Source organism: Hyla sarda, chromosome 2, assembly GCF_029499605.1.
Source record: "Hyla sarda isolate aHylSar1 chromosome 2, aHylSar1.hap1, whole genome shotgun sequence".
In the NCBI taxonomy this organism is placed as follows: Eukaryota; Metazoa; Chordata; class Amphibia; order Anura; family Hylidae; genus Hyla; species Hyla sarda.
In genome coordinates, this window is record NC_079190.1 from 183,303,822 (window position 1) to 183,326,889 (window position 23,068).

The 23,068-nt window shown below is 45.6% G+C and overlaps 1 protein-coding gene across 2 annotated transcripts in view; it reads left to right on the plus strand.

Annotated features, from left to right (window-relative positions):
• Positions 1 to 23,068, plus strand: part of OCA2 (OCA2 melanosomal transmembrane protein) — a 429,791-nt gene that overhangs the window by 39,081 nt on the left and 367,642 nt on the right. Inside the window, exon 3 of one of the 2 annotated variants that reach the window (XM_056555890.1) lies at positions 19,493 to 19,543. The gene's annotated coding sequence lies outside the window, so the exon portion shown is untranslated. Of the gene's footprint in view, positions 1 to 19,353; positions 19,544 to 23,068 lie in introns of those variants that run through there. The other variant, XM_056555889.1, reaches the window with a different exon arrangement.

The window sequence follows — 23,068 nt, forward strand, 5'->3', positions numbered from 1 at the left end:
CTGCTCAGTCTCTCTGACATACCTACCTGTTCTTTTAACTAGTGGCTGCAGGAATTTATCCGGAAAGGGGTTAGTTGAGGGAATCAATCAAATACATATGACATCCTCCAACTAGTTTACAACATTTTGTGTCTACATGAGCTTGAAGGGGGTCAACCAAATGCTGTAAACAGACATGCCCCATATCCCTATCAACCAATGACAAACTCACAAATGGGCCATTACATATGCAGAGACTGTTTTATCTATTCTACTCACATGTTTGACAGGAGTGGTCACTATGAATTGACAGTAATTTCAACCATTCTGTATCCCTCTCTATGGGGGACATTTATCAAGGCATTTAGAGCCTCTTTTTTTGCTTAAAAAAGTTGCAAAAAAGTTGCACATGTGCCTAAGCCTTTTTTTGTGCGACTTTTGGGGGTAAGCAAAAAGTTAAAATAGCCTTACTTATTTATGATGTGTGAAAGTCGCATGTAGGCAAAAAAAAGTCGCAAACCCCCTTCAAAAAGTCGCAAGTCTGACCTGGAGTACAAAACTCCCGTACGTGAGCAAATTTAAAAAGTCGCTGCTGCCGCTCATCTAGCCCCCCCCAGCTGCTCATCTCTCCCCCTCCACCACCACTCATCTCTCCCTGGCCGCCAACACTCATCTCTCCCCTGCTGCTCATCTCTCCCCGCCGGGAGATGAGCGGTGCCGGAGGGAGATGAGCAGCAGGGGCGGCGGGGGAAGATGAGCGGCGGGGAGTGATGAGCGGCGGCAGCGGGGAGATGAGGGCCCGGGGCAGTGGTGCCAGCCGGCTCTCAGAAACATGAAATTACACTGTAATTTCATATTTCCCGGGCGGTGCCGTGATTGGCCAGTTGGTCTCAGCCAATCATGGCACCACCCAGGAAATATGTAATTACAGTTTAGTTTCATATTTCTGGGAGCTGGCCGGCTCTGCTGCCCTGGCCCCTCATCTCCCGGCCACCTCTGCTCATCTCTCCCCCGCCACTAGCTGTTTCAGGATTACAACTCTCAGCATGTCCTTTCAGTGAGGACATGCTGGGAGTTGTAGTTGCAGTGGCGAGTGGGCCGGGGGTAGATGCAGGCCAGCAGGCTGGCTGCCCCCCCGGAATATGAAACTACAGTGTAATTTCATATTTCACGGTCTGAGCTGTGATTGGCCGAGATCGACCAGCCAATCACAGCTCAGACCAGGAAATATGAAGTTACCCTGTAGTTTCATATTCTGGGCAGCCGGCCGGCATGCATTTACCACCGGACCACTCACCGCTGCAACTACAACTCCCAGCATTTCCTCACTGAAAGGACATGCTGGGAGTTGAAATCCTGTAAAAGCTAGCGCTGGGGTGAGAAATGTACAGTGCGGCATGGTGAAGCTGACCGGCAGTGGAGGAAAGTAAAGCTGGGGGGGGGGGGGAATGACGCAGGGGGGGGGGGAGATGGCGGAGGAGTTGTAGTTTAGCTACTGGTTGCCTTCAGCTGTTGCTATACTACAACTCCCATCATGGGAGTTGTAGCTTAGGAATGGGTGCCTCCAGCTGTTGCTAAACTCCAACTCCCATCATGGGAGTTGTAATTTAGAAACAGCGAGACTCCAGCTGTTGCTAAACTGGAGGCTCACTGTTGCTAGATTACAAATGATGGCGGTTGTAGTTTAGCAACAGCTGGAGGCTCCTTGTTTGGAAATGCTGGTTTATGGTCATTTTCCTCAAGGGAGGGTGCCATAAGTGTACAAACCAATGTCCGTGTTTTTTTTCTTATCATTTCAGATCTGTGTATGCAGAGGACTTCTTCGAATTCGGTGGACTACATCAATGACTAGCGTTTCTTTTGTTTAATATTAATAAAATGGCTAATGAGGGCTTGTGGGGGAGTGTTTTTTTAAATAAAAGTTTTTAAAAAGTGTTTTTTTTATTTTTATTTACTTTACAGGCTTAGTAGTGGAAGCTGTCTTATAGACGGAATCCATTACTAAGCCGGGGCTTAGAGTTAGCAAGAAAACCAGTTAGCGCTAACCCCCAATTATTACCCCAGTACCCCCTGCCACAGGGGTGCTGGGAAGGGCCGATACCAAAAGGGCAGGAGCATCAAAAATGACGCTCCTGGGCCTGGGTGGGAAAAGGCTGGCATTATTTAGGCTGGGGAGTGCCAGTAACAATGGTGCTCGCTAGTGTTGAGCGGCAAAGGCCATATTCGAATTCGCGAATATTCGCGAATATATGGACGAATATTCGTCATATATTCGCGAATATTCGCATATTCGTTATATTCCCGTTTTATTTTCGCATATGCGAAATTTTGCGTATGCGAAAATTAACATATGTGAAAATTAGCATACAGGAAATTCGCATACTTGAAAATTCGCATATGCGAAATATAGCATACACTAATTTTCGCATATGCGAATTTTCGCACGCCAGTCTCACACAGTAGTATTAGAGCCTTCTTTACACCACACAAGCTGGAAGCAGAGAGGGGTGATCACTGTGATGTGTACTGTGAAGAAAAAAAAAAAAAAAAAAAAAAAAAATGAAAATTCGTAATTACGAATATATAGCGCTATATTCGCGAAATTCGTGAATTCGCGAATATGCGATATTCGCGAATAATATTCGAATTGCAAATATTCGCGAGCAACACTAGTGCTCGCCCACCCTGGTAACGTCAGGTTGTTGCTTGTTATGATATGCGCTCTGGCTGCACACGTCAACCGTGAGCGCATAGCCCCGTTTTCCTCTGCTGCCGGTGGGGCTGGGATTCGCATCGCAGGACGTGCCTGCATGCGAATCTCAGCCCATCACTCACCTACTGTTCCTCCTGCCTCCTGCCTCCTCGGTCTCTATGCTCCGGCACACGTGTCGGAGCTCTGAGATTTAAAGGGCTAGTGCGCCCCCTAAATTAAGTAACACCTGTTGCCAGTTAATAAATTCCTCCACCTCCCTCACTTCCCTCCTGCTTTCCGGCAGGCTCTGGTGAAAACCAGCGGCACCTTAGACTCCGTTCCCTTGTACGGTCTGTGTCATCTGCCACATAGGTCCAGCGGATCCACTACCACTGGTGTTCCAGTCTACTGAAATGTGAGTGTGACAGTAAGATCCGACAATGGATCCCGCTGAGGTACCCCAGCCTGAAGTTGCAGATCTCCCCTCCATTGTGGTGAGTCAGTCTCAGCAGTTGGCCTGACAAACGCAGCAGCTCACTCAATTGTCTGAAATGATGCAGCAACTTCTAACTATGCAGCAACAACAACAGCAGCAACCTGCTCCAGCGTCTTCACCTGTTCCAGCTGCGTCTTCTGGCTCCAAGATACGTTTACCTCTACCCTCCAAGAGTAGATCCAAAGCTGAGGTTTCGTTACACAATGCTCCATGCATCTCGAGCTCATTTCGGACCAATTTCCAACAGAACAAGCTAAAGTGGCCTTTGTGGTCAGTCTGCTATCCGGAAAAGCCTTGGCCAGGGTTACTCCTATTTGGAACTGTGGGGACCTGGTTTCCTCCAACTTGACAGCATTTGTGGCCGAATTTCGCAGTGTCTTTGAGGAACCCGCATGTGCCGAGACGGCTCTCCTGAATTTCATCCAGGGGAACTCCTCTGTTGGTGACTACGTGGTTCAATTCCGCACTCTAGCCTCCGAGTTGGCATGGAACGATGAGGCCTTGTGTGCCACTTTCAAAAAAGGATTGTCTAGCAGAATTAAAGACTCCCTCCCTGCCCGTGATCCTCCATATTCCTTGTGTGATTTAATCCATCTTGCTACTCGTAAGAGCTATGCTTGGAGAGGGAACCTGCTCGTACCCAGCGATTTCCTCACTTGGCTCCTGTGTTTTGGCCTCATGAGGACGAATTGGCCTTCTCCCGTTTAAAGTCTGCATTTGCCTCGGCTCCTGTGCTTACAAGACCTGATCCGGAGAGGCCCTTTGCTTTGGTGGTTGATGCCTCATCAGTTGGTGCCGTTCTTACTCAGAAAAACACCAAAGGAAAAACTGTAACTTGTGGGTTCTTCTCCAAGACCTTCTCTCCTGCTGAGAGGAATTACTCAATTGGAGATCGTGAACTTCTCGCTATCAAGCTAGCTTTGGAGGAATGGTGACATTTATTGGAAGGATCTCCTTATCCAGTCAGCATCTACACCGACTTAAGAATCTTCTACACCTTCAGTATACTCAGTGTTCTTTTCTAGGTTCAACTTCTTCATCCACTTCCGTCCGGCAGATAAGAACAACAGGGCAGATGCTCTCTCCAGGTCCTCTGACGTCATAGATTTGGATTCCACGTCTAGGCATACTATTCCTCCTGACTGTTTGATTCCTGCCACTCCTGATGAAATTCTGTAAGTTCCTCCTGGAAAATTCTTTGTGCCCGCCAGACTGAGACGCAAGGTACTGAAATGGGGTCATTTTTCATTGACTGGAGATCATCCTGGATTATGTAAGACTCTACTTTTAATCTCTCGGTACTACTGGTGGCCCCATCTTGAACATGATGTTTCTGATTTTGTTCTCTCAAAAGAATCTTGTTCTCTCAAAAGAATCTTGTCCTCACGCTTGTCTCCGGCTCTTCTGATGTCTACAATGTTAAAGAGATTCTTGCCACAAAAACCGTGAGAGTTGAACAAATTTTTCTGGTTAACTGGGAGGGTTTCGGTCCTGAGGAGAGATCTTGGGAGCCAGAGGTGAATATACTGGACCGTGACCTTCTCAGGAAGTTTCTTAACCATAAAAGGAGGGGGAGACCAAAGGGGGGGGGGTACTGTTATGATATGCACTCCAGCCGCACACGCCGGCCGTGAGCACATGGCCTCACTTTCCTCTACTGCCGACGGGGCTGGGTTTCGCATTGCGGGACACGCCCGCATGCAAATCCCAGCAAGTCACTCACCTACTGTTCTTCCTGCCTCCTCCTTGGTCTCTGTGCTCAGGCAGGCGTGTCTCCGTCCTCTATGGTGCGTGATCTAAAGGGCCAGTGCGCCCATTAATTAAGTAACACCTGTGGCAATTTAATAAATTCCTCCTCCTCCCTCACTTCCCTGCCACATCTTTGTTGCCCTCGTGCCTGAGTATTGCCTTGCTGTGTATCGTACCCTTTGTTTTGTGACCTGACCTTGCTCCTTTGCCTACTGACCACTTGCTATGTTCCTGGCTATGCTACTGTGTCACCTGCCCAGACCTCCTGCTATCCTGACTACAAGTTGCCTTATTCCACCTGTGCCTTAAATTTCCTCAGCCGCCTGTGTGGTCGAGACATGCCAGGGGTAGCAACCTGGGTGCCACCTGCCGCAGCAAGTCCATCCCGCTTTGCGTTGGGCTCTGGTGATAACCAGCAGCACCTTAGACTCTTCTCCCTGGTACGGTACAGCGGATCCACTACCACCGGTGTTCCTGTCTACTGAAACGTAAGTGTTACATTACTGCTTGGTTGGTATCTGGCTGATACTGAATATACTGGTAATAAAAAAAATTCATAGGGTTCCCCCTATATTTATTCTCAGTCAGATAACAACCAAGCAGCAACAGCCTTACGTTACCAGGGTGGGCGAGGACCATTGTTATTGGCCCTCCCCAGTCTAAATAACTCCAGCCTGTTTCCGCCTAGGCCCAGGAGCACCATTTTTGATGCTCCAGGCCTGTTGGTACCGCCTCTTTCCGGCACCCCTCTGGGTAATAATTGGGGGGTTATTGCTAGCTGTTTTTTTTGGGTTAACGATAAGCCCGGGCTTAGTAATGGATTCCATCTATAAGACAGCTTCCACTACTAAGCCTGTAAGTAAATAAAAAAATTAATAAAACACAACATGTTTAAAAAACTTTTAATCCAAAAAACACTCCCCCACAAGCCCTCGTTAAACATTTTATTAATATTAAACCAAAAAAATGTGGGTCATCGTAGTCCACCAAATCTGGAGAAGTCCACAGGATACACGGATCTGAAATGAGAAGAAAAGAAAAACAACAAAAAAATGAGTTAGTACATTTAAGTGGTAAAAAAATGTAATAAACACATCTAGCCCATTGTTACGCCGAGCGCTCCGGGTCCCCGCTCCTCCCCGGAGCGCTCGCAACATCTTCGCTACGGCAGCGCCCCGGTCAGATCCACTGACCGGGTGCGCTGCGATACCGCCTCCAGCCGGGATGCGATTCGCGATGCAGGTGGCGCCCGCTCGCGATGCGCACCCCGGCTTCCGTACCTGACTCGCTCTCCCTCGTTCCTGTCCCGGCGCGCGCGGCCCCGCTCCCTAGGGCGCGCGCGCCGGGTCTCTGCGATTTAAAGGGCCACTGCGCCACCGATTGGCGCAGTGGTTCCAATTAGTGTTTTCACCTGTGCACTCCCTATGTATACCTCACTTCCCCTGCACTCCCGGATCTTGTTGCCCTTGTGCCTAGTGAAAGCGTTCCCTTGTGTGTTCCTAGCCTGTGTTCCAGACCTCCTGCCGTTGCCCCTGACTACGATCCTTGCTGCCTGCCCCGACCTTCTGCTACGTCCGACCTTGCTTCTGTCTACTCCCTTGTACCGCGCCTATCTTCAGCAGTCAGAGAGGTTGAGCCGTTGCTAGTGGATACGACCTGGTCACTACCGCCGCAGCAAGACCATCCCGCTTTGCGGTGGGCTCTGGTGAACACCAGTAGTGACTTAGAACCGGTCCACTAGCACGGTCCACGCCAATCCCTCTCTGGCACAGAGGATCCACCTCCTGCCAGCCGGCATCGTGACAGTAGATCCGGCCATGGATCCCGCTGAAGTACCTCTGCCAGTTGTCGCTGACCTCACCACGGTGGTCGCCCAGCAGTCACAACAGATAGAGCAACAAGGCCACCAGCTGTCTCAACTGACCGTGATGCTACAGCAGCTACTACCACAGCTTCAGCAATCATCTCCTCCGCCAGCTCCTGCACCTCCTCCGCAGCGAGTGGCCACTTCAGGCCTACGACTATCCTTGCCGGATAAATTTGATGGGGACTCTAAGTTTTGCCGTGGCTTTCTTTCACAATGTTCCCTGCACTTGGAGATGATGTCGGACCAGTTTCCTACTGAAAGGTCTAAGGTGGCTTTCGTAGTCAGCCTTCTGTCTGGAAAAGCTCTGTCATGGGCGACACCGCTCTGGGACCGCAATGACCCCGTCACTGCCTCTGTACACTCCTTCTTCTCGGAAATTCGTAGTGTCTTTGAGGAACCTGCCCGAGCCTCTTCTGCTGAGACTGCCCTGCTGAACCTGGTCCAGGGTAATTCTTCCGTTGGCGAGTACGCCATACAATTCCGTACTCTTGCTTCTGAACTATCCTGGAATAATGAGGCCCTCTGCGCGACCTTTAAAAAAGGCCTATCCAGCAACATTAAAGATGTTCTGGCCGCACGAGAAATTCCTGCTAATCTACATGAACTCATTCATCTTGCCACTCGCATTGACATGCGTTTTTCCGAAAGGCGTCAGGAGCTCCGCCAGGATATGGACTTTGTTCGCACGAGGTGTTTTTTCTCCCCGGCTCCTCTCTCCTCTGGTCCTCTGCAATCCGTTCCTGTGCCTCCCGCCGTGGAGGCTATGCAAGTTGACCGGTCTCGCCTGACACCTCAAGAGAGGACACGACGCCGCATGGAGAATCTCTGCCTGTACTGTGCCGGTACCGAACACTTCCTGAAGGATTGTCCTATCCGTCCTCCCCGCCTGGAAAGACGCACGCAGACTCCGCACAAAAGTGAGACAGTCCTTGATGTCAACTCTGCTTCTCCACGTCTTACTGTGCCTGTGCGGATATCTGCATCTACCTTCTCCTTCTCTACTATGGCCTTCTTGGATTCCGGATCTGCAGGAAACTTTATTTTGGCCTCTCTCATCAACAGGTTCAACATCCCGGTAACCAGTCTCGCCAGACCCCTCTACATCAATTGTGTTAACAATGAAAGATTGGACTGTACCATACGTTACCGCACGGAGCCCCTTCTAATGTGCATCGGACCTCATCAAGAAAAAATTGAGTTCTTGGTCCTCCCCAATTGCACTTCCGAAATTCTCCTTGGACTACCGTGGCTCCAACGCCATTCCCCAACCCTGGATTGGTCCACAGGGGAGATCAAGAGCTGGGGTACCTCTTGTTTCAAGGACTGCTTTAAACCGGTTCCCAGTACTCCCTGCTGTGACCCTGTGGTTCCCCCTGTAACCGGTCTCCCTAAGGCCTATATGGACTTTGCTGATGTGTTTTGCAAAAAACAAGCTGAGACTCTACCCCCTCACAGGCCTTATGACTGTCCTATTGACCTCCTCCCGGGCACTACTCCACCCCGGGCAGAATTTATCCTCTGTCCGCCCCAGAGACTCTTGCTATGTCTGAGTACATCCAGGAAAATTTAAAAAAGGGGTTTATCCGCAAATCCTCCTCTCCTGCCGGAGCTGGATTTTTCTTTGTGTCCAAAAAAGATGGCTCCCTACGTCCTTGCATTGACTACCGTGGTCTTAATAAAATCACGGTAAAGAACCGCTACCCTCTACCTCTTATCTCTGAACTCTTTGATCGCCTCCAAGGTGCCCACATCTTTACCAAACTGGACTTAAGAGGTGCTTATAATCTCATCCGCATCAGGGAGGGGGATGAATGGAAGACGGCATTTAACACTAGAGATGGACACTTTGAGTATCTGGTCATGCCCTTTGGCCTGTGCAACGCCCCTGCCGTCTTCCAAGACTTTGTTAATGAAATTTTTCGTGATCTCTTATATTCCTGTGTTGTTGTGTATCTGGACGATATTCTGATTTTTACTGCCAACCTAGAAGAACACCGCCAGCATGTCCGCATGGTTCTTCAGAGACTTCGTGACAATCAACTTTATGCCAAAATGGAGAAATGTCTGTTTGAATGTCAATCTCTTCCTTTCCTAGGATACTTGGTCTCTGGCCAGGGACTACAAATGGATCCAGACAAACTCTCTGCCGTCTTAGATTGGCCACGCCCCTCCGGACTCCGTGCTATCCAACGTTTTTTGGGGTTCGCCAATTATTACAGACAATTTATTCCACATTTTTCCACCATTGTGGCTCCTATCGTGGCTTTAACCAAAAAGAATGCCAATCCTAAGTCATGGCCTCCTCAAGCGGAAGACGCCTTTAAACGGCTCAAGTCTGCCTTTTCTTCTGCTCCCGTGCTCTCCAGACCTGACCCATCTAAACCCTTCCTATTGGAGGTTGATGCCTCCTCAGTAGGAGCTGGAGCGGTTCTTCTACAAAAAAATTCTTCCGGGCATGCTGTTACCTGTGGTTTTTTTTCTAGGACCTTCTCTCCGGCGGAGAGGAACTACTCCATCGGGGATCGAGAGCTACTGGCCATTAAATTAGCACTTGAGGAATGGAGGCATCTGCTGGAGGGATCTAAATTTCCAGTTATTATTTACACCGATCACAAGAATCTCTCCTATCTCCAGTCTGCCCAACGGCTCAATCCTCGCCAGGCCAGGTGGTCTCTGTTCTTTGCCCGGTTTAATTTTGAAATTCACTTTCGCCCTGCTGATAAGAACATTAGGGCCGATGCTCTCTCTCGTTCCTCGGATGCCTCGGAAGTAGAGCTCTCTCCGCAACACATCATTCCTCCTGACTGCCTGATCTCCACTTCTCCAGCCTCCATCAGGCAAACTCCTCCAGGGAAGACCTTCGTCTCTCCACGCCAACGCCTCGGAATCCTCAAATGGGGTCACTCCTCCCATCTCGCAGGCCATGCGGGCATCAAGAAATCTGTGCAACTCATCTCTCGTTTCTATTGGTGGCCGACTCTGGAGACGGATGTTGCTGATTTTGTGCGGGCCTGCACTGTCTGTGCCCGGGATAAGACTCCTCGCCAGAAGCCCGCTGGTCTTCTTCATCCTCTGCCTGTCCCCGAACAGCCTTGGTCTCTGATTGGTATGGACTTTATTACAGACTTACCCCCATCCCGTGGCAACACTGTTGTTTGGGTGGTCGTTGATCGATTTTCCAAGATGGCACATTTTATTCCTCTTCCTGGTCTTCCTTCAGCGCCTCAGTTGGCAAAACATTTTTTTGTACACATTTTTCGTCTTCACGGGTTGCCCACGCAGATCGTCTCGGATAGAGGCGTCCAATTCGTGTCAAAATTCTGGAGGGCTCTCTGTAAACAACTCAAGATCAAATTAAACTTTTCTTCTGCATATCATCCTCAATCCAATGGGCAAGTAGAAAGAATTAACCAGGTCCTGGGTGATTATTTACGGCATTTTGTTTCCTCCCGCCAGGATGACTGGGCAGATCTTCTACCATGGGCCGAATTCTCGTACAACTTCAGAGTCTCTGAATCTTCTTCCAAATCCCCATTTTTCGTGGTGTACGGCTGTCACCCTCTTCCCCCCCTCCCTACTCCCTTGCCCTCTGGTTTGCCCGCTGTGGATGAAATAACTCGTGATCTTTCCACCATATGGAAAGAGACCCAAAATTCTCTCTTACAGGCTTCATCACGCATGAAGAAGTTTGCTGATAAGAAAAGAAGAGCTCCCCCCATTTTTTCTCCCGGAGACAAGGTATGGCTCTCCGCTAAATATGTCCGCTTCCGTGTTCCCAGCTACAAATTGGGACCACGCTATCTTGGTCCTTTCAAAGTTTTGTGCCAGATTAATCCTGTCTCTTACAAACTTCTTCTTCCTCCTTCTCTTCGTATTCCTAATGCCTTTCACGTTTCTCTTCTTAAACCACTCATCATCAACCGCTTCTCTCCCAAACTCATTTCTCCTACTCCTGTCTCCGGTTCTTCTGATATCTTCACCGTAAAGGAGATACTGGCCTCCAAAAAGGTCAGAGGTAAAACTTTTTTTTTAGTGGACTGGGAGGGCTGTGGTCCTGAAGAGAGATCCTGGGAACCTGAGGACAATATCCTAGATAAAAGTCTGGTCCTCAGGTTCTCAGGCTCTAAGAAGAGGGGGAGACCCAAGGGGGGGGTACTGTTACGCCGAGCGCTCCGGGTCCCCGCTCCTCCCCGGAGCGCTCGCAACATCTTCGCTACGGCAGCGCCCCGGTCAGATCCACTGACCCGGTGCGCTGCGATACCGCCTCCAGCCGGGATGCGATTTGCGATGCGGGTGGCGCCCGCTCGCGATGCGCACCCCGGCTTCCGTACCTGACTCGCTCTCCCTCGTTCCTGTCCTGGCGTGCGCGGCCCCGCTCCCTAGGGCGCGCGCGCGCCGGGTCTCTGCGATTTAAAGGGCCACTGCGCCACTGATTGGCACAGTGGTTTCAATTAGTGTTTTCACCTGTGCACTCCCTATGTATACCTCACTTCCCCTGCACTCCCTCGCCGGATCTTGTTGCCCTTGTGCCTAGTGAAAGCGTTCCCTTGTGTGTTCCTAGCCTGTGTTCCAGACCTCCTGCCGTTGCCCCTGACTACGATCCTTGCTGCCTGCCCCGACCTTCTGCTACGTCCGACCTTGCTTCTGTCTACTCCCTTGTACCGCGCCTATCTTCAGCAGTCAGAGAGGTTGAGCCGTTGCTAGTGGATACGACCTGGTCACTACCGCCGCAGCAAGACCATCCCGCTTTGCGGCGGGCTCTGGTGAACACCAGTAGTGACTTAGAACCAGTCCACTAGCACGGTCCACGCCAATCCCTCTCTGACACAGAGGATCCACCTCCTGCCAGCCGGCATCGTGACACCCATTTTTTTCACAGCTGCGACTTGAGCTGGGGTTACAAAGTGGTGTTCTGGAGTCATTCATTGATTTTTGCCCCCCTGTGATGGTATAATAAATATTTCACACATAGGCAAAACAAAAAGCATAAAGAAAAAAAAAAGTCCTACAGAACTCGCTTACCAAAGCAACGAGGATAAATGTTCTCATATGTGTGTAATGTAGAGGTGACATGTAATGGCACAGCTATAAAACACAAACAAATAGCACTGGTCTTCCAAAAGGAAAACTGAACACGCCAAGTGTTTGGTTAGACATTTTTAGGGCTATATCTAACTGGATTATTACCCATACCAAAGAAGTACCTCTGATCCTCAACAGAATTGACTAGGAATACTTTTTACAACTATAGACGTATGCCTACTTACTTGCATTTGACATGTGAGGAATATATATTTCTCATTAAATGCCCATAAGAAGTAAACTGACAGGTCCCCCTGCCCCATTTTGTCCCAAAATCTAACTTGTCTACCTGCTCCCTTCCTGCATAGTGACAAGGGCCTTGCCCCCTTTTCCCACGTTCCATATAGCAGAGGTTTAAATGGAAAAAGACATACTGTATATATATATATATATATATATATATATATATATATATATATATTACAATATAGGTAATGATTTTTGGATATCTTCTACCTACTGCTATTTAATTTTTTAATTATTGTTTTGCTATACCCTGGTGTTGAATTATATATTGTTATTTGCATCACCTAATAAATGTTCTATTTTAAGAATGCTTTTTTTTTAGGAAATGTTCTTAGTAAAGCTTCGGGAAAAAATAAAATGCCTAAAGGTGATTTAGCTAGTTGAAGATATAATAAATGTATGTTCATTTTCTATAAACACCTCAATCTATTTCACAGTTAGCTGGTGTAATACCTCAAGCACATTTGTTGTTTAGTTCTTCTTGTGATAGTAGATATAAATCATTTTCTGATATTATAACCAAAATCTGTAATGTTCCTATTCTGTCACAGCTATAGTAACTGGTATTCGCTGTCTGCTAGATACATCACTGGCTAAACATTAGCAATGTAGCATTTTTAGAATGGGCATGGGCAGGAATTTTGCACATTTTAGCGCAAACAATTACAAAGTCATGGAGGAGGCACCATAAAACTAGTGTGCTAGAGTAAAAAATGTACAATATTTATCACATGCCCTGAACCATTTAATAAATTTGATGTACATACACATTATCCACCACACAAATGAATGGTGTAAAAAAAAAGTTAATTTACACCACTTTAATTAACACCCCCCCTCGCCCCAAAGATTCCTTGCAACCTATGCTCCTCCATTGTAAAATCACACACCTTATGCAAATTTACCTCTAATCTCAGCCTAAAATAAATATATATATAACAGAACAAACACTACACAAAGTCAATGTTTGTGTTAGTGTACGTGCCCTGGTCCAGTACAAACATTCTTCTACCCCTGCTTTCAGCATGTGTGTGGTGTGAAATAACCTCTTCTGTTAGTGGACCCTTACTGAGTTGGTAAACTAAGCTATTGGTAAATCTGACGATGTATTGACCTTTTTCCTGTATTGACCTTTTCCTGGCCTAATTTCAGATTCTGTGTAGCTCGCTTTGTATTCTCATTGTTCTAAATTATAAATAAAAATTATATTTATTCTTTTTTCACACATCCATTAACCGGTTGCCGTCTAAGGACAAGCCGGCTCGTCCTGACACGGCAAGTGGTGTATGGCACAGACTCCCGACTTGAGCCCGCGCCATTCCAGCTGGCCTACAGCTTAATCCTGTAGCTGGGGGCTGGTGTTAATAGCCGACATGTGGAAATCCCTGTGGCCGGCTATTAACCCTTTAGATTGCTGCTGTCAAAGACATTTAAACTAGGGATGCACCGATATATTGGCGGCCGATACATAACGGCCGAAAATAGCTGTTTCGGGGAAATGCCGAAACAACAAAAAATGTGCCGATAATGACCCACCTCCCCTGCCCGCCCACAGCACAAGTTGCAAACACTGCCAGTGGCAGAGGCGTAGTGTGGGGGGTTGCAGGGGGGGCCGGGCGCAACATCTGGGGGGACGCGCTCTCCGGGATAGGAATACTTCTTTTTATGTGCCCGGGCCGGCTCCCGTGTGTGACTGCAGGCGGGGGCCGGCCAGCGCATATAAAACCTAATACTGTATACTAAAAACCAGGGGGCCTCCAGCTGTTGTGAAACTACAACTCCCAGCATGCCCGGACTGGCAAAGTCTGTCCGGGCATGCTGGGAGTTGTAGTTTCACAACAGCTGGAGGCCCCCTGGTTTTTAGTATACAGTATTAGTTTTTATATGCTCTGGTCGGCCCCCGCCTGCAGTCACACACGAGAGCCGGCCCGGGCACATAAAAAGAAGTATTCCTAATCCTATCCCGGACATCCCTGTGTCCCAAAAAATATTTTCGGGACATAAGGATGTCCGCCGGTCACTCACCATTCCCCGGCGTCCTCCTGCGATCCTCCTTCGGTACTTTGCTTCTCCGCCTCTATGGTCATACGCACGGGACGTCACTGACGTTCCGTGCGTACAACCATAGAGACGCAGGAGGACCGCAGGATCGTCGCAGGAGAACGCGCGCTGGCCGGGGCCTGGTAAGTGACCGTCATCTTCTTCAGTGTTCCGGTCACCGCTCCTCCGATCCCGGCACCTACTGCTATGGTCCATAGGCCATAGCAGTAGATGTGACCTCGGGCCGGAGGAGCGGTGACCGGAACGCCCCCCCCCCCGCAGCATGATCGCCGGAGGGGGGGGGGGGAGGGCTTACCTCTCCTGCTGCTGCTGTCCCGGCTCTGTGATTGATAGATCCTGGCTGAAACAGTCTTTATTAGTAAGGTGCAGAGCACACAGATCAACGTGGTTCTATGGAATCTGGTCTACTGATTCCTCCTAAAAGTCCCCTAAGGGGATTAAAAGTGTAAAAAAAAAGTTTTCGCCTTAAATTTTGTAGTAAAATGATTGATGTCATTATAAAGTACAATTGGTGGCTCAAAATAAAGTCCTCATATGGATCTGTATGTGCAAAATTGAAAGCATTATGATTTTTAGAAGGTGATAAGGAAAAAAAGGAAAGTGCAAAAACAGAAAAACCCTGCTTCCTTAAGGGTTCATGTCTTGGCAAAAAACGTGAATACACACTAAAGTGGAAATGTTCAAATTGGACCAAAAGTGCCAATATTTTGTGTGACCACCATTATTTTCCAGCTATGCCTTAAGCCTCTTGGGTCTGGAGTTTCCCAGAACTTCACAGGTTGTCACTGTAGTCTTTTTCCACTCCTCTATGAGAATATCATGATGCCGGTGGATGTTAGAGACTTTGCACATCTTCACCTTCCGTTTGAGGATAACCCACAGATGCTCAATAGGGTTTAGGTCCGGAGACATGCTTGGCCAGTCCATCTCCTTTGCCTCAGCTTCTTTAGCATAGCAGTGTTCATGTTGGAGTTGTGTTTGGGGTCATTTTCATGTTAAAATACTGCCATGGGGCCCGGTCTGTGAAGGGAGGGGATCATGCTGTACTTCAGTATGTCACAGTACATGTTGGCATTTATCGTTCCCTCAATGAACTGTAGCTCACCAGTGCAAGCAGCCCTCATAAAGTCCAAGACAAGGACACTCCCCCGACTATGCTTAAATTTAGGCAAGACACACTTGTCTTTGTATACCACACCCGGTTGTTGACACATGCTTGACACCACTTGAACCTAAGAAGTTTATCTTGGTCTCATTGGACCACAAGACCACAGGACCGGTTCATGTCCTTAGTCTGCTTGTCTTCAGCAAATTGTTTGCAAGCTTTCTTGTGCATCATCCTTAGAGGAGGCTTCCTTCTAGGACAACAGCCATGCAGATTATTTTAATGCAGTGAGCAGCTTATGGTCTGAGCTCTGACAGACCAACTACTGACTCTTCAACCTCTGCAGCAATACTGTCAACATTCATACATTCAACATTTTCCAAAGACAACTGCTGGATATGACGTTGAGCATGTGCACTCCACTACTTTGATCGACCATGGTGAGGTTTCTGTGTGGAACCTATCCTGTGAAACCGCTGTACTGTCTGGCCCACTGTGATGCAGCTCAGTTTAAGGGTCTTGGCAATCTTCTTATAGCCTAGGCCTTGACTCAGCTTACTCAACACCTGGGCAGTTCACCAGGATTTATTTAGATCCTGACTCATTTGTACCTGACATGAGTTTGGACATGTTTTCATTTTACTTTCTTTTTAAAAACACTACTATACGTGTTGGTAGTAGGCAAATGGCATAGGTAACACATTTAGGAACTCTGTTGTGTCTGTGCTGTGGTGCAGTCCCCCTTAACCCCTTTAGGGCTCAGCCCATTTGGTTTTTACGTTTTAGTTTTTTCCTCCTCGCCTTCAAAAAATCATAACTCTTTTATATTTTCATCCACAGACTAAAAAAATACTATTTGTGTGGGGAAAGTAAAAAGAAAATAGCAATTTTGCTAATTTTGGAAGGTTTTGTTTTCAAGCCGTAGAATTTACGGTAAAAATGACGTGTCATTTATTCTTTGGGTCAATACAATTAAAATGATATCCATGATAACATAATTTTCTATTACTGTTGTGCTAAAAAAAATCGCAAACTTTTTAACCAAATTAGTACATTTAAAGAAGACCTATTTTGAAGACCTATAACATTTTCATTTTTCCGTATAAGTAGCGGTATGGGGCTAATTTTTTTGCGCCGTGATCTGTACTTTTTATTGATACCATATTTTCTTATATAAGAATTTTAATCCATATTTTATAATTTTTTTTTACCATTACCGGCGGGTCCCTGGCTGCGATCAACAGCCGGGACCTGCCGCGCATGATCCGGGCATCGCTCCGATGCTCGCGGTTATGCTTAGGACGTAAATGTACGTCCTGGTGCGTTAAGTACCAGCTCACCAGGAATTACATTTACGTCCTGCGTCTTTAAGGGGTTAAGTTGCCTTAAGGCAACAGGTGATTTGGGAAACAAATATATAAAGACATACAAAAAGCAGCACATTTGTTAAACATATTAAATACACAAGTACTCATCCATTTACCAACGTTTAACAGTTGTGGGACATAACATATACATACTAGGTTAAAAAATAAGAGGCTATCCACAGTGGTCTGACTAGTAAGCTCTAGGAATAAGGACTGAATTATTTAATATTAGAATGTGTATAAGTGGAAACAAAGGCAATGGTTGTATTATTTTTGTCACAATGATTACTATAAAGTTTGTTAGGATACACTCTATAATAAAAACGTAATGGACTCTCAAATTTCCAAATATATAATTAAACAGGGATGTAGTTTTTCCACTAGAAAACTACCCACTCTGCATTCCGTGTTGGCTCGCAGTATGACACATGACGACCTTTAACTGTAACACAAAAATAATAGTCTACTATGCATAATGTTATTTATATTGTGTAACATTGCATATTTATGATGTACTTGTCAGTGTTTAATACATAGACTAAGATAACATACAGTGGGGCAAAAAGTATTTAGTCAGCCACCAATTGTGCAAGTTCTCCCCCTTAAAAAGATAAGAGAGGCCTGTAATTTTCATCATAAGTATACCTCAACTATGAGAGACATAATGAGAAAAAAAAATCCATAAAATCACATTGTCTGATTTTTAAAGAATTTATTTGCAAATTATCGTGGAAAATAAGTATATACTGCAGTTATATCTAATGACTCACAGATAATGTCTTTGATCAGCGTTGTCCTTTTCTTCTCCATCCGAATTAGACCACCATGACAAATTCTTCCAGCCAAATTCTTCTGCAAAATGTCCCAATATATAGGTTCCCAAATGGTAATAATGCCCCTCTTGGTGTCCCGCACAGTAAAAGTGGAGTAAAAAAGTAGGTTAGTAAGTCTTCCTTTAAGTAGGCATATCCCCCCACAGTAGGCAGGTAGTTTCTCCATTAGGTGGATGGTCAAATTCTAGGTGGTCCCACCTGGGGAAGGTCACTGTACTTGTTGGAGGTACTGAACCCCACCAGTTTCATATTCGCATTCACCAAACCCTTCTTAATTGGAAAAATAAAATATGATTTTTTCAAATTCAAAACATAGGAGGTATTTATTTATACATAGGTGCACAAAATGAACAAAACCATTAAAGAACAAAACCATTAAGAAACATTAGGCGCAGGCAGTGTTCCCCCACACATTAGGCGCAGTCAGTGTTCCCCCACACATTAGGCACAGGCAGTGTTCCCCCACACATTAGGCGTAGGCAGTATTCCCCCCACACATTAGGCGCAGGCAGTGTTCCCCCACACATTAGGGGCAGGCAGTGTTCCCCCACACATTAGGCGCAGGCAGTGTTCCCCCACACATTAGGCGCAGGCAGTGTTCCCCCACACATTAGGCGCAGGCAGTGTTCCCCCACACATTAGGCACAGGCAGTGTTCCCCCACACATTAGGCACAGGCAGTGTTCCCCCACATTAGGCAGGCAGTGTTCCCCCACATTAGGCAGGCAGTGTTCCCCAACATTATGCAGGCAGTGTTCCCCCACAGACATACAGCCTCCAGCCATATACAGTGTATGGCTGGCTGCTGTATGCCTGTGCACTGCCCACTTCAGTGCTCCGACCACCACTCTGGCTATAGCAGTAGGTGCCGCTGGTCACTTACCAAGCTGGCCAGCGAGCGTCTTCCTCCTTCTCGATCCTCCAGTCCTCTGCGCCTTAGTTTCTATGGGTGCACGCACGGGACGTCAGTGCACGCACGGGACGTCATGCACGGGACGTCTTCCGGCGGCCCCTGCATTTTTAAACTTAACGCGGGGCCGCAGGGAGTTGATAGTGATGGGGGGAATTGCCCCATCGCTACAGGACGGGCAAACACAGGCTCTGCTCGGGGCCCCAGGCCAGCTCGGGGCCCCAAGCAATTGCTTGGTTTGCCTGTCCTGTTGTGACGGGCCTGGAGTCGGGTGTGTGTCTTGACCTCCGCCGAACCCACGAGATTGACTCACCAAACCCCTGGGGTTCGATCAAACCCAGGTTAAGAACCACTTATTTTTACGTCTTATAAATATTTAATTTTTGTAATTCTTTACTTTTTATGGTCATGTGCACTTTAGGAAGAATGGTTTATCTTCAACTAGGGTCTATATACATAGTTTGATCCAAAATGTTGAATGTCAAATTGGGCAGAAATATATTTGAAGTATTTCATATATAGTTAGAATTTCATGATATATCGGATGCTGTAAATATTCATGGATATTGATTGAACTGGATTTCTGAACAAAAGAATTCAATTTTACATCTGTTCAGCCATGATTTATCAAACCTACCTAAATGTTACAGCTGACACAACTTACTAAAACTATTTGAGTTCACTTATGTTGCTCAAGTATTTTATATGTAAACATTGCAGTTGGCTACTAACATTCTGTGTAAGCCCATAGTTTACTTACTAGACGTATACTTTTCTCACTCCAGTAAATGCTACAAGATTACCTTGAAATGAGTTGTCTAGAGCAGCTTGGGAACTATATCACATGCTAGTAAACCTAGGAATTCCTGTCTTGAGTGCGGCTCTGGGAGTTATGTAGAATGTGATGGTCACTCTTCTTGCTGCAGGGATATTAGTTGTTCAGGGCTGATCCCAATTATTAAGTGACCTATTCACTTTCTCAAAATCAAAGCTTCATTCAGAAAACATAACCCAGCCTGCTGCTTACATAGCTGAAAAGCACCGAGGAATGTTTTCCCCTTAATTCCAATTTCTTTTCATTCTTCCTTACTTTTTGTCATCTTCAGACCTCTGCTCCCCCTTTCAGAAAATTTCACATTCCAGGACCTACAGAGACAGTAAGTGTGACTAACTGGCTATGTTTAGGATTATTAAGTCTTCATCTAATTATCTATGCTTAAGATACATGTCATATAATCTTCAGCCTTTATGTGACAGATTTAGATATATTTATTAAACTTCCTATAACTTTGCTTCACCATCTTTTTTTTTTTTTATATGATTATTTGCCTGTATTAAGACTGTACTCAATGCAATGTATATGTTTCCGGAATCCTGTATGTTAATGTAATGTACATTTAGTAAAGTATGTTGTAACTGGTTGCCTTACTGTGTTAGTTGAATATACAGATGTCTTCAACATAACTCATTTCATTTTTAGAACAAGAATAGTATCACATAAGTTGTGGCTCCTCCTTATTTTGGAAAGCTGTTAGCTAAATCGAAGTGTGCAATGCCCATATTTAACATTTAAAGCCCCATATTATGGAAGTTATAAACTAGTTTCCTGTGTCTGGAAGTAGTCTCTATTACATTGACTGCCCCACTGGTTCCATACTCCTGCTTGCTCTTATAATTGTGGCATATGGACTGGATTGCATAATTACCGTATTTATCGGCGTATAACACGCACTTTTTAGGCTAAAATTTTTAGCCTAAAGTCTACCTGCGTGTTATACGCCGATAAGCCGCTGCTGTTCAATGATTTAAAGCGTGCGCGGCGCAATGACATCACTCGTCATTACGCCGCGCAGTGCAGTGCATAGCAACGACGCATGGGACGCACACTGGAGGCCTGAAGCAGCGCGGACCCGACCCCGGCAACAGAATTATACAACCGGGGATGGGGGAGGCAATGGGGCAGCGGCGCCGGCAATGGGTGCCGCTGCCCCTTCTCTCCCCCTGGCTATCGGTGCCGCTGCCCCATTGCCGGCGCCGCTTCTCTCCCCCTGGCTATCGGTGCCGGCAATGGGGCGCCGGCACGATAGTCACGGGGAGAGAACGGGCCGCTGTGCCGATAGCCAGCCGGAGAGAAGCGGCAGCAGCAGGGCTCTAGACCCCAGGAAAGGCAGGGGGAGAAAAGTGGGCAGCGACGGCCTCTCTCCCCCTGCCTTTCCTGGGGGTGTATCGGGGTATACGCATGCACACACACGCACCTTCATTTTAACAAGGATATTTGGGTAAAAAACTTTTTTTACCCAAATATCCTTGGTAAAATGAGGGTGCGTGTTATAGGCCGGTGCGTGGTATACCCCGATAAATACGGTACATTGGCAGTCTTAAAAATACAATAGTACAATGACTATTATTTTACACCCTATTTAATACCAAAATGGTTTGTTACTTAATATGAGATTGTTGATCTTTTTAATGGGCTTGTGAACTTGTCATACACACTGAGCTTGCAATGTATAGTTGTCTATAATTTGATTAAGAATTTTCAAGTAATAAGCTATTTAAATATGTGGTGTTGTATTGGTCCACACAACGGCCCAGATTTATCAATCTGTGTGAGAGAAAAAATAGAGGGATTTTCGCACAGCAACCAATCACAGCTCAGCTAACAAGCTGTGGTAAAGTGAAAGCTGAGCTGTGATTGGTTGCTATGGGAAAATTTATCTATTTTTTCTCTCACACAGATTGATAAATCTGGGTCAATGATCCTATAGTAGGATAAGGCTCTACAGTTGTGTATTCCAAATTTCTAGTATAGGTTTAAAGTTGGGAATACATTCATCTCATTCATTCCAAATGTATTTTTCATCACAGGTACATTGCATAGATTTGGCTATATTAGGCATATATAGGGCAGCATTGTTATAACAGAAAGGAATTATTAAATAATACAGAGCTAGAAAGATAGGTAGATGTTCTTTAGTCTAATGATTATGGGATAAAGGAATATGACAAAGTAAAATAAATAAAGAAGTAATGTACAAGGAAACACGTTTGTAAAATCGTATTTATTTACAGTAATCAATTAAATAAAAATATACAGCTTGACATTGTACAATCTCTCACTCAGTTTCTTTGTATAACATGAGGAATGCCGTTCACTCATATTAGCCAACATCTGACAACAATTGCCAAGGACTTGATGTTTCTCTTTATAAAGCATGGAAATTCCACACAATTTAATTATGTTTTGCTTATTATAAATATAAATATATATACTGCATACACAATTAGAAGATGTGAGAGATTTCATCAAATATAAGGCTCTTGGAGTTGAAGCTGAATTAAAGAGTGTTTGGTTCATTATAAAGTGGAGATTTGTAAAAAAAAAAAAAAAAAAAAAAAAGAAAGAAATGAGAACATTGGTAGACTTAATGTTGGCTTTATAAAAGTGATAATGGCTTTTTCTTGACTGTGTCTTTAGATGTTAGCATTTTACAATAACTTGTGATTATAAGAGTTATTTGTGTCTGTTATGCTGCAGATATTATGTAACTCTTTTTGCTATATAATGTATTTTTTTGAAATACAGTAACAGGAACTCCAAAGTCTTCTACTGATGTAAAAATAATACATTTGTTGTGTTACTTATAGTGTACCCGTCAGATCCAACAAAATGTTTGTTTTAATATATCACTCAGTACCTAATCCTGACCATGTACATCAAATGTTTATGTGTCTAGCACCTTTATTTTTTTTTTATTACACTTTTAATTTAGCTCACTAGTCTGAATTCCTCCCAAAGGGAAGGGGCGTGGCCTCACTGTGCAGGTCTCCGCCCCCTCCCTCAGTATGCTGTCTGCTCATATCTCCCCTAGCATTAGCAAAACTACAACTCCCAGCTTGTCCTCACTGACAGTAGTGGGACACAAGCTGACAGTGGGAGGATTTTTCCTCCAGATGGGAGCCCTGCACTCACAGCTGTCAATCAAGGAAGTGTGTCCATGACATAGGTGATGACGCATGGACACAGCAGGACTAGTATGTGTCCAAGCACGCAGGGAGGTCAGTTGTTTCACTGACTTTTTAGTATGAAATGCTGAAAGTTTTCTAATGAAAGCAATTGCAAAACCTATTGGTTTTGAATGCTTTACAACATATCAAAAGTTTAAAGTGCCCATTTAAAGTGGTTTTCCAGAGAAATTAAAAATGTTTGTATATGCCTTCCGATGCATTCAAAACATACTTAAATATTACTACTTAAAAAGGATATACTAAAGTTTTTCTTTCTATGAAGAAACCCTTAACCCTTAAAAGGGAACAGGCTACAAGCACCTATTTTTAGACCCTTACTGGGTCACAGTTTTTGTGAAACAACATTGAGATATGTATCCAAAAAGAGCTACAAGGAGACACTTATTGACTTACGTACAAAAATATCTTTGTCTAGTTCAGTACAGCATAAATGTAAAAGACCTCACCCTTCCCTTTACATCATGGTGCCTAAATACACCCATCTTGTGATAAGGAGGAAAAGGAGCATTAACAGTAAAATCACAGATACATAGTTAAAAACAAAACTGAAAATACTTTTTCACACCAATTATAATAAGTTACTGAAAGCTAACCATTCAATTAGACCAAGAGTGCCATGAGCATTAGTTTTAACCCCTTAAGGACCAAGCCCA